Here is a 5,509-nt window from a genome sequence, read left to right as displayed (position 1 = left end):
GCTCCACATTTTAATAAGGACATTCAGAAGTTAGAGTCAGTTCAAAGGTGGGCAACTAGACTACTACAAGGAATGGAAGGCCTCCCATATGATGACAAGTTGAAAAAGTTATTAAGTGATTATTGGCTGCAATGGGGCTTTCTGGCTGGTGCCAGCCTCTCTTCTTAGCACACAGGAACCACAATCCCTACACCATGCTTCAATGGATTCTCTCATCCCAGCCCAGTAAAACTACATATTTTACACAGTCATAAGCAGCCAAAAGGGATCTATTCTATTCAATTGCAAATGATCTAGATAAGACTGAGAATAAGATACTGCACGGGACATAGCAGAGTTGGTCAAGTTGAGTGGAGATGAGTTTGCTATTTGGCACAGCTTTTTGCATCAATAAAGCAAGTAAAAGGTGTGAAAGATAAAAAAAAGGGTGAAAGTGTGAAAAGTGAATTGGCCAAATTGAGGTGCATATAAAGTTTTTGCTTTCTTTCAATTCACTAATGGGGCTCATTTGAATCAGGTGAATTGAGTTCTGCTTTTGGAAACTGGGTTAAGAAGGGGTGCACCGGTCCTGGAGGTACTGCAATACCAGGTCAATGCGTGCAGTGGACAGAGCAAGATTTTTTCCATCTCCTTGTTCTAAAAATCCATTTAATATATGGTCCCCAGAGAGGGGACGTATCAGATATTAAACTGATAAGAACAGATTTAATTTTTTTTTTTTCTGTTTATCAGTAGGACTTCAAAATAACAAAGGTGATCGCCTCCCGTTGCCTGGGAACCGTCCAGGCACAAGAGGGCTATGTGTCACCAGAAGGCGCACACACTTCCTCAAGGCCGGCAGACGTGCAATCCCAGGCACCTTCCAGTACCGACCAAGGTAGCGTCCTCCGAAACTACACTTGATCTTAGCCAAAAGGCCGAGAAGCTATAACCCGAATTGGTTACGGCCTTGAGTGGCACCCTGGCCTATACCGGACACATCTTAGGGAGAGGGAGACAAACCCACGCCTACAGAAGACATTTTGTCACCCAAGCCAACCCTTGAAAAGGCTGTTTTGCAGAGCAAAAACAAGAAGAATGGTGCTTTTTGCAGCCGCCGCCCACTGCAATGAATCTGAATAACTCCTCCTTTTGGACACAAGCACCTCCCCTCCCCCTTGCAGTCTTTCCAATTCATGATACAAAAAGACGGACGGACAGGACAGGACAGGACAGGCTGCCTGACTTTCCGTCACTGCCACCCTTTGCCATCCTTGCCCGTAGAAAGCCCTTTCATCATCCCCAAACCCTAATCTTTTCCCTTCCCTTCCCAGATGCGTCTCACTCCCTTTCATTAGGAAGTGAGCGCAGCCTTTTCTCCGTTCTGCACATGCGCGACGTTAAACACAAATGCGCAGGCGTGCGTTCCATTACCCTCACTGCATTCCACTCCCATACAGGAAGTGGGCGCAGCTATTACTACGGTCGCACATAAAAGAACCCACGGCCACCACTGCACATAGCTGACTCCACCACAGGACACCCACTTCTACACCAACGCAGGTAAGACAGGATCGGCACCTCTATGCTCCCGTTACAATCAGGCTCAGTCACCATGTGATAACGCTCTCAACTCTTTAGTTGCAGGCTCCCCTTGCTTCACCTCCACTGGCTGTGCTGCCATTTCCTCTCCCACCTGGAAGGTATACTTTATTCCACTATTTTCCTGTTTCTCTCTTCCCCCTTTTCCCATAACCTACTTTTATCTGCATTTGTGGGGTATCTATATGCTATTTACATCATAGTTTTATTCATTAATATGGAAGGGAAGAGTGCCCATGAGAGTGTTGAACTGCGGAGAGCAAGAGATTAAGCTGCTCCGATTTGCCACCATTGATAAGCTGTTCTCAGTAGATACACATGCTATCCAAACAGCAGCATCCACCATTGCTTCAGCCCACCCATTCAGTGACAGCTCACCAAGTCAGCCAGAGGAGTGGTGTAAGGAATTACACGTAGGCACTGACTCCACACCTTCACATCACAAGAAGGGGGTCTACAGGCTAGTGCAAGAATACGAGCAAGTCTTCAGCAAACATCCGCTAGACTTTTGAAGAATAAAAGGGGTCAAACACTACATCCCCACAAGTGCACACCCACCCATCAAAGAGAGATATAAGCCAAAACTACCTGCACATTACCAGTGTACCAAGGACATGTTGAGCAACATGAAGGAGGCTGGGGTTATCCGTGACAGTTGTAGCCTCTGGGCAGCTCCGTTGGTCCTGTTAAAGAAGAAGGACAGCACCACTCCCCTGTATTGAGGAATAGCTAGCTGCATTGAGAACTGCAAATTATTTTTCTACCCTTGATCTCACTAGTCGCTATTGGCAAGTGTCCGTTGCTGAGGCAGACCGGGAGAAGACCGCCTTTGCCACCCCGATGGGTCTCTGCGAGTTCAAAAGCATGCCCTTCGAGCTGTGCAATTTGCCAGGAACCTTCCAGAGGCTGATGGAATGCTGCTTGGGACACCGAAACTTTGAAACGGTACTGCTATACCTTTATGATGTTATTGTTTATTCTAAAGCAAACAAGATTTTAGGGTGTATAAAAAGGGAGATTAGATCCGGTGAGCCCAACGTATTGTTACCCCTCTATAAATCACTTGTAAGGCCACATCTGGAATATGGGGTAAAGTCCTGAGCAGGTTGATAACCATTGGTTTGAGCATGGTAGGGTGTAGTGCGCATCTTCCTGCATCGGTAAAAGCTGCAGAAGTCCTTGAAGATTTCCGCTTCAAAGGCTGTGCCTTGATCTGTGAGGACTCTCTCTGAGTAGCCATGAGGTCTGCATAAGTGTGCTTGGAAGACCTTCGCTGCAGTATGGGCCATTAGATCTTTGACTTGTACCACAACCATAAATCTCGAGTAGTTGTCTACCATCGTAAGTGCATACGTGAGCTCGCCTCGATATTCTGCAACAAAACTCCCTTTTTCGATTTCAGTTTCAGCAAACACTCCTCTTCCTGTAGAAAATATTTATCATTACCTAAGACAGTCATTCTAATGCATGACAATATTAAGGCAATTTAGTTAAAACTTGTTTTAACTCACCTTTAAGGGGATTGATGTATTTCATGGTCAATCCAGGTTTGTCAGTGATGGCACTGACATAATGTATGGCGTCTTTTTCGGGCGTTATCCTTTGCCTTTTCATTGTGAAAATCCAGTTGCCTATATCAAAGCAAATTCTACTACTTGTAAAGTATGCAGAAAATGAAATGTAGAACATATAACATCAACTGCTTAGGAACGCATCATAGGTTAGTACTTAAAAGGATATTGTCATGTTCTAGTCATAATGCAAGCTGGACATTTTTCATGTTACCCTGTAATCGCCGGCCTGTTCTAATGCTCACAAGCCAAGATATAGGCTCAGCTGCTAAGGCTTCCCTCTGCCTTCTGAATGAAACTTGAATATGTCTGGGTCACTGTGTATATAGCAGGTGCTCAGAAAAAATAAGAGTCAATTCAATAGAAATAGCTCTGGCACACTATAGTGATCAATAACGTAAGAAAAGAACTCTTGGAATGCTGAAAATTCTTTATTTGTGCAAAAGGATAATTCATCCAACGTTTCGACCTTGTTTTTAGGTCTTTATCAAGGATAAAGTTATCTAAGATCATAAAGGGTTACAAAACCATATAAACACGTAATTAGTACATAGTACAACATAACAGTACAATATATTGCTACTTGAGAGTACAATGGGTCAAATGACCATGATGCACATACAAAAAATTTTTCCAAAGCCATAGTGAAAACATTTGTACTGAGGAAAGAAAATTTCCACATGACCTATCTGGAGAAACATTCTGGATCAAACAACCAAAAATAGTCAAGCAGGTAAATACACACCTATATGGATAACAGGATGATATGTGTTCAATTGTATAGCGTCATTGCCATTAAGGTACAAATGGAAAACTTGCAATCCTATATAGTGAAGGAAATGAACACATATCATATCAAAGAACACAGGAACATGGGTGTGAGAAAAACCTCAATGTTTATACTTTGTTCTTTATAATGGTGTGAACATGTATATGTCTCAGTACCTTATGCACTTGAGAATTCTAGTGAGTAGATCATGAAAGCCTATTTCAGAACTGGAATCGGTAAATAATTGTAGGTGGAATCTAAATGAAAAGATGGTACAAGTGTTATCATGACACGTGGGCTATAACACAATGGACCGTGTGACAAAGAAGAAAGGAGAGAAAGAAGAGGAAGAAAATGCAACTACCTGTAACATTACATGATAGTCACTGGTAAGTATCACTTGACAATTCAAGTGAAAAAGGATTCCTTTATTAAAGGGTTCTCAGTCGCCTCAGGATCATGAAATACTAGGGTAAATGATATGAGAATGGGTAAGAAGCACCACTAAATGAAATATGAGATGCAGGACATATATCTATAAACCCCTGAACTGCATGATAGAAATAAAAAGAAGAAAAAAGAAAAAAAAGAAGAAAGAAGAAGAACACATAGAATGCGGAAAGAGAATGGGTACAACTACCTGAGTTACTGCAGGGAGGCCCCTGGTTGGTATTGTGAGGGTTAGTGGAATTCCTTCACTGAAGGGTTCTCAGTTGCCTCAGGTTCGTGAAAAATGCTATAGACAAATAATGCCCGGAGAAAAGGGGTTCATATACAGCGAATAATGGTAATACAAGGTACATGTGTCACATGTAATAGTATATATATATATATTGTACTAAGCTCTACACCAGAAATAGAAAGTAGTCCCTCTGCCTTCTGTCTAGGTGCCCTGAGTTATGTCCTGTAAACTGTCACAGGGACCCAGACACACATGTGTAGTAGGGGAATATCCCTGCTGAGATGCCAGTGCTAGAGCACTCGTTTGCTGTGGAGTTGAACGCTATGTGAGCAGTTCTTACCTTCAATGAGCAGAAGTCTCTTTTTTCAGATTTCAATATCTCTGTGGGTATCTGGCAGAAATATGGAATACTCTTTACTGCTAACACCCTGTACACCACTCCCACTAAAGGGGGCTTTACACGCTGCGACATCGCTAATGCGGAGTCGTTGGGGTCACGGAATTTGTGACGCACATCCGGCCGCATTAGCGATGTTGCTGCGTGTGACACCGATGAGCGATTTTGCATCGCTGCAAAAACGTGCAAAATCGCTCATCGGTGACATGGGTCTCCATTCTCGATTATCGTTACTGCAGCAGTAACGATGTAGTTCGTCGCTCCTGCGGCAGCACACATCGCTCCGTGTGACACCGCAGAAACGAGGAACCTCTCCTTACCTGCCTCCCAGCCGCTATGAGGAAGGAAGGAGGTGGGCGGGATGTTCCGGCCACTCATCTCCGCCCCTCCGCTGCTATTGGGCGGTCGCTCAGTGACGTCGCTGTGACGCCGCACGGACCGCCCCCTTAGAAAGGAGGCGGTTCGCCGGTCACAGCGACGTCGCCGGGCAGGTAAGTATGTGTGACGGG

General features: G+C 44.1%; 1 pseudogene; it reads right to left on the bottom strand.

Annotated features, from left to right (window-relative positions):
• Nucleotides 1–552: 552 nt before the first annotated feature.
• Nucleotides 553–758, bottom strand: LOC142276249 (U2 spliceosomal RNA; annotated as a pseudogene).
• Nucleotides 759–5,509: the final 4,751 nt, after the last annotated feature.

Source organism: Anomaloglossus baeobatrachus, unplaced genomic scaffold (genome assembly GCF_048569485.1).
Source record: "Anomaloglossus baeobatrachus isolate aAnoBae1 unplaced genomic scaffold, aAnoBae1.hap1 Scaffold_3957, whole genome shotgun sequence".
NCBI lineage: Eukaryota > Metazoa > Chordata > Amphibia > Anura > Aromobatidae > Anomaloglossus > Anomaloglossus baeobatrachus.
The sequence above is the reverse complement of the archived record's forward strand: the minus strand, read 5'-3'. Positions and strand labels throughout refer to the sequence as shown.